The sequence below is a fragment of the Orycteropus afer genome, unplaced genomic scaffold, assembly GCF_000298275.1.
Source record: "Orycteropus afer afer isolate SDZICR_OR568_19922 unplaced genomic scaffold, OryAfe1.0 scaffold00251, whole genome shotgun sequence".
In the NCBI taxonomy this organism is placed as follows: domain Eukaryota; kingdom Metazoa; phylum Chordata; class Mammalia; order Tubulidentata; family Orycteropodidae; genus Orycteropus; species Orycteropus afer.
The window spans coordinates 4,692,818-4,701,478 of record NW_006921838.1 but is presented as its reverse complement, the minus strand read 5'-3'; positions in this window follow the sequence as shown (position 1 = coordinate 4,701,478).

Sequence of the window (8,661 nt, the reverse complement as noted above, 5' to 3'; positions counted from 1 at the left end):
GTGATCATTATTATTTAATTATACTTATTGGGGCCAGCTTCTTGAGGAACTGAAACTTGGAATAAGTACTTTTTTTTTCAATCCTCATTTTGATCTGGGTGGAAGTTTACAGAGCAAATTCATTTTCCATATGGCAGTTTTTGCACATTTTGTTTCATGACATTGACTAAAATCCTCACAATGTTAACAGCTCTCTTCCTACTTCTTCCCTCTAGTTACATCTTCTCTGTGTCCTTCTTTCCAGTGCATTCCTGCCCCCTGAATTTCTCCCTGTGCAACTACTGCCCTTCTGATTTCCCATGATTGATTGTTCTAAGGAGTGTATCTATCCAGTGTAAATGTTCACCCTATATGCTTTTCTGCTGTTTGTCTGGAAGCCTTAGGAGTCAGTTCAATTTTAGGCCAGAAGGGTAATTACATAGTCTTGGGAGTTTCACCAGGCTGTATCAGACCAGTAAGCCTGGCCTTTTTTTTGTTTTTTTTTTAGAATTTTGTTCCACATTTTTTTGTCCTGGATCTCCTGTACTGATCTCTTTCTGAGTGGTTGACAGTGGTAGCTGGGCACTATCTAGTTCTGGTCTGATGATCATATAGGCTGAGGTTTACTTGGTCCACTAGTCTCCTGGACCAATTGTTTGCGTGTGTATTTTTTTGGTTGTTGTTCTTTCTTTCTTCTTTGTTCTGGACAAGGAGAGAACAATTGTTGCATCTAGATGGTTGCTTGCAAACTCTCAAGATCCCAGTCACTACTCACCAAAGTAGGATATAGAACAGTGTTTTTGTGTAGTATGTTGTGCCAATTGAGCTAGGTATTCCCTGTGACCATGATCCAAGGCCCACAGGTCCAGCAACTTACTCCCTCAGTGTGGTTGATTATGAACAAAAGTTATCATAACTTTGGCCCCTGTTAGTTCTGTTTATATGGACATTCTTACAGCACATACAAATATGTATGTAGAGATATCATCTGTCAACCTTTTATATGTTCATGGGTATAATCCCTTTTGCCTAGACATTACTGATCATTCAGCCACTCTACATATGTATCTACACATAGATTAATGTTTGTTATTATTGATAATGCAGTATTGCGTATGTAAAAGGTAAATACTTTTACATATGCAATACTGCATTCTTATTTACCTTTGTTGTCTGTACCTCTTGTGCACCTCTCTGTGTCTTCCTTTTCCTTAGTGTTATAGTGTTGGTCACTCACTTTTTGTATACTGCTTTTCCAGTCACCCAAATCAATACTTGTCTCTTACCTCTAGCAGTTTTTACCTCCCCTCACCTACCATCCCTTGTAACCAACAAAGAAAGTTTTCCTCCATATCTAAATCTTTCCTTGATTTTTTTTTTTTTTACATAGTGGACTTATACAGTATTTGTCTTTCTGTGATTGACTTATTTCACTCAGCATAATGTCCTTTAAGTTCTTCCATGTATATGGTAGAATAGGTACATTTCGATGGTTAGCAAAACTCAGAAAGGAACCCCTGATTCATGACAGGCCTGCATAGACAGGCTTATGCAGTGGGCATTGGAGCATTGAGGGAATGCTCCCTGCCCCCTCCACGTACTCTTTTACCTGCTTTAGCACTTGAAATCTCCCTAGATTTTTAATGCATCTGTTATTGTGGGAGATGCTTGTTTGGGCCACTCTGACTTGTTGCCTGTGAACTCTGGCAGCTAGGGCTCAAGAACATGGCTTGGGTTTGAGCAATGTGATGATTGGGAACAAGACATTAATTCTACAATGAATGACAGGAATAAGCAGGAGACACTTCTACTTCACTTGGTAGATTGGACACTGCTATTTACAGCTACTTTTCCTGAACTCTGGTGGAGAACAGTAAGGCATAATCTACAAGGTCAAAAGGAACAAGAGACATTATACAGTAATAATTCTTGGAATCTAAAAAATCATCTGATCAGTGGTACCTATTTAGCAGGCTAGCTAGAAATAACACCTAAGCCAGTGTAGGGGAAGTCTGAAAGCAAAGGGTTTCCAACAGCAAAATTGCAAAATATGGCCAGAACTGAAGATACCGTTTATCCCTGTAAACAGTGGCTAGATGTATGACTGAAAGCCATAGAATTGGATGAAAGTCTAAGGACAAAAATAAAAATAAAAAAAGAGGGAGTAGACAAAGTAGATGGCTAAGGAGGAGGATACTTAAAAAACAATTATGAGCTTTCTTTTTCCAAGTTCCTAAATACATACATAGTTGGTGTAGACTCTGAACCTAATGGCATTCCTGAAGTGACAATTAATATGGCAGAAAAGGCTAAGGAAGGGGTGCTGAGGCTGTTCCTCCCTACCAACATAGTACATCTTATTAGCCATATTTCACTCCTGGGGAAAAACAAAAACAAAAACAAAAACACCGTTTGTGCCACCATTGAAACTTTAAAGGGGAAAAGGGGGTGGTTTCTATCAAAAATGATTCTATAAAAATTTTTATTAAAAACTTTTAAATCTTCTGCTTGAGTACAGAGGATAAATAGTTTCTATTAAATGACAAAAAAGTATAGTAGTATTTGTGTTTTATGTTTCATTCTTTAGGCAGCAGAAGCTGAGATGGCATTAGGGATGCAAAGATGTTTATTGGGCTATAATGCCTATGAAAGAACAAGAGGAAGCAGTATTGGATGAGGGAAGTATGAGTTCAGTAATATGGACTCTCCTTCACAAGGTTGATTTGTGTATTGTTACTGCTCAACTCACAAAGAACAGCAACAAAATTTTGCCTCACAAAATCATATGACTCAATAGAAGAAAGAAGCTACACAATAACAGGTTGATTACAATAAGCTCTCATCCAATTATACAGGCAATTCCTGGGTTACAAATGTCCGATTTACATACAACTTTTAGTTACAAGCCAACCCCCTGAAGCCTATTTTATAAAACATTCAAGATACATGCAAGGGTTCCTAATAACAAATTAGGTGCTAGTTTTGTGGTGTGCATCAGAAAATCATTATTATTACTGTATTATTAAAGATATTTTAGTGTACCTATAAATGTTTTTTATTTTTTTAAGAATAAAAATGTACACTGTATACAATATACTAAAATAAACATTGTACATTAGGTACAAAACCATACCTAATTGTTCCAACTTCAACTTAAAGACAGACTTAAGAATGACAATCATTTGAAATTTGGGGGCTACCTGCATAGGAAATAGTCATTTACACTAACTTCCCAGATATCTGTGTTACAATTTGCTTCTTCCATCATATCATTATTTTGCCTGAAATATCACCTACAAACTTATTGGATGTATTGCATGTCATCTTATCACTCCATGCAAAATGAACTCATTTTCCAGGAAAAGAATGAGAGAGACTATGGTCTCCACCTGAGCTCTGGTGGCTTAGTGCCTAAGGCATTTGACTGCTAACCAGAAGGTCCCATGGGAATTGCTGGTCTCCATAGGTTGTAAGTTGATCTGTTACTTCTACTGTATATCAGCCTTGCAGATTGACCATGGAGATTGAAATAATTTCTATCTAGGAGGTAACACCTTAATGTTGAGATGGTGTGCAAGCAGATACGTAGCATGCAGTCTAGGATGTGTACATAGGTCTCAAAATTCAAAAGCTTAAATAGAAGTGGCTTTTCTTAGTGCCTAAATCATTTGACTGCTAACCAGAAGGCTGGCGTTTCAAACCCACAAGCCACTCCTTGGAAGGAAGGTTGGGCAATCTACTTCCATAGTGATATCACCTCAGAAATCCAAGGAGGGGTCTCTATGAGTCAGATTTGACTCAATGGCAGTGTATACCCCTAATTATCTATTGACCACATATTAGCTTTTAAGTTCATGACTCTGGGTCCTGTTGACTCAGGCACACTAATGCTCAAAGTAGGAGTGCTTCCATCAGAAGACCTAATCATGTTCCAGAACATCAGCTCTATTGAGTTAGAAGCAGGACATTCCACTTGAACTCAGGTAACTCAAAACTCAGTAAAGTAACGGGTGATATAGGAAGTTATGATGTATGTTGGGTGATATACCCTATCAGGGGTAAATGAGGTTGCTGATAAGCAAAGGTCCCTAGAGTAGTCTGGAAACAACCAGATGATCCTTGTTGATATTACCTTACACTGCTCCATATAATATTAAAAATTAATGTAAGAATGTAGCAAGCACTTACAGGGGCATTAACACTGGTTTAGATCTTTCAAAAGTGAAGAAGTGGTTCTCTCAAGTATATGACGGCACTGGCTGTAAAGTAGCAACTATACAAGGCTATCTGGCTATTTCACCTCTACTAGGTGATGTGAGTAAATGGTGTACAAGGATTTGTCCATAAACAGGCTAACTAGGAACTATCCATTGTGGAATATTTGTTTACAACAAATAACTCTGTTAGAAAAACTTGGCTACACTTAGTACCTGGAAACAATAATGGGGCCATTTCTCAACTGCCTATATGACATGGTGTGCTCATGAAAAGGAGAGGTAGGCTTTGATATCAATGCTATTATTTCACCTTTTTTTTTTTTTTTAATGACTTGTCAAAAGGCTAAGGTGAAGTGAAAAAGGTACCAGCTAGCAACAGGGTAAAAAATGAACTTGCAGGTTATCTATTTCAATCGACTATGATGATGTCTGGGAGACATTTTCATTAAGTGGTAGTTGAGTGGGGAACAGTGGTTGCCTTTTCATTTTGGAGGGGGGAGCATAATGTTTCTTTTTCTATTCCCTGGGTAAGGATGCCAGACGCTTTAACAATAGGGCACTACCTTTGATATCTATAGGGATTATTAACCCTCCCGGGAAACAGAACAAAGAGAAAGTCACTTCTTAGGTAGACAATTGGACACTCCTGTCCTGTGATCTCTCCAGCAGGAGGAGTCTCTCAGGGAATGCCACTCATAATATTTTGTATTGGATAATGCAATTATCTAGCTGGAAGTTCATCTTTACTTTCTACTTTACATAAAAAAAAATCCATTCAGTCAGTTTATACCATTATCCATCGCTCTTTCACCTAAATTTGTACGCATGCATGGGTCCATCAAAATTCTCATTCACTTACTGAAAGTCTATACTGCATCCAGCATTATGTGAAATTTTGTATGAAATATGAGAAACAGAACCATAGATCAAATAAAAATGTGTACTGTAAAGGAAAATAGATTCATGTAGTCCAACACCATCTTTGTAAAGATGGTAATGAACATATGAAATGATAAGAAATGAGTTTTCTAAGGCAGAATGTGGAAATTATTGAGCAGTATCATTAATATCACATGCAAGTGAAAATTTGCTGATGATCATTCAAAACCAGTTGCAGGAGTACATCAACAGGGAAATTCGAGCCAACTGCCAGAAATTTAAGCCACATTCAAAGAGGACACAGAACAAAGGTTATGATTGCTGATGTAAGATGAATTTTGGCTGCAAACAAAGAATACCAGAAAGATGTTTACCTGTGTTTTATTGATGGTGCAGAGACATATGACTGTGTGAATCATAATAAATTATGAATATCATTGAGAAGAATGGTAATTTTGGAACAATTAATTGTGTTCATTAAGAACCTGTACATAGACCAAGAGTCATTAGAAAAGAAGGGGATACTACATGGTGTAAAATCAGGAAAGGTGTGCTTCAGGGTTGTATCCTTTCACCATATGTATTCAATCTCTGTGCTGAGCAAATAATCTGAGAAGCTGAACTCTATGAAGAGGAATGTGACATCAGGATTGTAGGAAGGCTCATTGAGAACCTGTGACACACAGATGATAGCACCTTGCTTGCTGGAAGTGTACTGATTAGAACCACTTACTGATGAAGATCAAAGACTTCTGTCATTAGTATGGATTACATCTTAACATGAAGGAAACAAAAATCCTCACAACTAGACCAACAAACAACATCATGATAAAGGGAAAAAAGATTGAAGTTGTCAGGGATTTCATTTTACTTGGATCCACAATCAACACCTATGGAAGCAGCAGTCAAGAAATCAGACAATATATTGCACTGGACAAATTTGCTGCAAAAGATCTCTTTAAAGTATTAAAGGACAAAGAAGTCACTTTGAAGACTAAGGTACACCTGATCCAAGCCATGATATTTTCAATCATTTCATATGCATGTGAAAGCTGGACAATGAATAAGGGAAACCAAAGAAGAATTGATGCATTTGAATTATGGTGCTAGTGAGAAATATTGAAAACACCATGGAAGGTTGGGCAATCCTACTTCCGTAGTGATACTGCCTCAGAAACTCAAGGAGGGGTCGCTATGAGTTGGGGCCGACTCGACGGCACATAACAACAACAACAACAACAATGGACTGCCACAATGAATAAATCTGTCTTGGAAGAAGTACAGCTGGAATGCCCTTTAGAAACAAGAATGGTGAGACTTCATCTCATACTTTGGTCATGTTGTCAGAAGGGACCAGTCCCTGTAGAAGGATATCATGCTTGGTGAAGTAGTGTCAGTGAAAAGGGGAGGGGTCCTCAAGGAGATGGACTGACACAGTGACAACAAGGATTGTGAAGATGGCACAGGCCAGGCAGTGATTTGTTCTGTTGTACATAAGGCCATTGTGATTGGGAGCTGACTTGATGGCACCTAACAACAACTACAACAAGGCAGAAATGCAAACAGTATTATGCATGTCCTGAAAAAGCCTCAAAGCAGCATAGGTGCAAAGGCATGGCTAGACTCTGATCAACAAGCACTTTGAGAAAGTGTCCTCTTTTCTGAAAGTATAATCCAATCATGAAGGATAACCCAATATATATGAGGCTATGAGAAAATTCCACTACCCATCTGTCAGTTTGCCCGCACCATGGTGGCTTGCATGTTTCTGTGAGCCTGGAGGCTATGCCACTGGTATCTCAAATACCTGGAGGGTGACCCATGGAGAAGAGGTTTCAGCAAAGCTTCCAGACTTACATAGTGATAATTTGAAATAATGATGTGACATGGAATAGTGAGAGAAATTCTTACAGAGGTATGAATGTGGAAGTCCTTAGCTTGAACCGTGATAGAGAGTAGGATATAGGTAGCTAGGAGAGGGAAGGTGGAGGACCATTGGTATAATGAATGTGATGTGTTAGCAGTGATCTCAGGAAGCAGATGGGTTGACATTTCTTGCTGTATCAGAAAATGAGGGCTGGCAACAATGAGAAAAGATATCCATACTCTGATGACAAAGTTCACAACTCAAACCCTTGGCCCATGGTTAGGTAGTTTTGTTTCTGCTGCTTTCTCTCTCTCTCTCTCTCTCTCTTTTTTTTTCCTTTTTCATGAGCCACAAAAAATTCAAGATGTTTTTGCATTCATTTCCCATTTCAGGCTCCTCCAGGAAAAGAGCATTGTGATGTCTCAGGGCACTGTAGGAAGGGTTTAGACTCCCTAAAGGGAAAACATTCTCAGTCCTCTAGGGCCTATAGTACAGTTTCTTCCAGTATAGTGCTCTTTCCTACTCAGTTTCCTTGAATAGGTATTGGCAAATCTTAGTAGCTTTTACCCTAGTTGATCTGCATGACAGACCTCTACAAATTCCTAAACTGCAAATTAAATGCTTGAGGCTGAGCAGAGATCAGATTAAAAACTTCACACTTCACAGAGACTAGCTCAGCAGGAGCAGTCAGACTCTTGAAGCCATTTTGAAAGAGTGGAAACAGGCTGCTGTTGGCTGGAAGCCCATTGAAGCAGAAGTAGAGGAGCTCTAATGTGATATTAAACTTACTTTCCTCCAGGCTGAGAGGTGCCTGGGACACAATAAATAATAATAGTAGTATTATACTGTCTTGTCAAAATATACTTTATATCACATTAATTTGACTTATTATTTAGCAGGAAGAATGCTCACTCTAATCTCATTGACATCTACCAGAGCTTTATGAAATGGAATTAATATTACAACGGAATCATTTTCTAAGGGGATTTGATGCAGCAAGAGACTGTGCCAAAGTGTAAGTTATCTTCAGATATAATTAGTCATAACACACATCCGAACTGTTCACCATTCTTGTGATGCATCTTGTTAATTAAAACATCTCTCTGGAAAAATATACAATAGATTAAAACTGGCAATTGAAGAGTCTAAAAATTTAACTTTTTTAAAGGTAAATTTATTAATTCATTCATTAAATAATTTATTTTTTAAAAGAAAGCATTAGAGCCATTTTAATGAACTCTATATGAAGTTAGGAGCTTCTGTTCACCATGACTCATATGCCTAGCATCTGAATTTATTTTCTTTTTTTCTCACTGTATCATCCAGTTACTTCTAGTGACCTGCTCCCAACTGTTGGATTCAAATTTTGTGGTGCTTCAACAGTAATTGCAGCAAGATTCAATGGCTAAGGAAGAAACTCATGATCGATATGGACTGTTGTATATCATACAGTCCTACTCCTAGCAACTCTATAGGACAGAATATACTGTCCCCATACAATTTCTTAGGCTATAATCTTTTTTTTTTCTTTAAACTTTATTGTGATAAAGACATATACAAAGACATTCACTGAAATGCAGCTTTCATTTACAGCTCAGGGACATTGATGACATTTTTCATGTTGTAGCACCATGTTGCTACCCTTTCCCAAAATATTCTACCACCATTAACATAAACTCAGTGCCCTCAAACAAAAACTTCCCCTTTCCCCATCCCTCC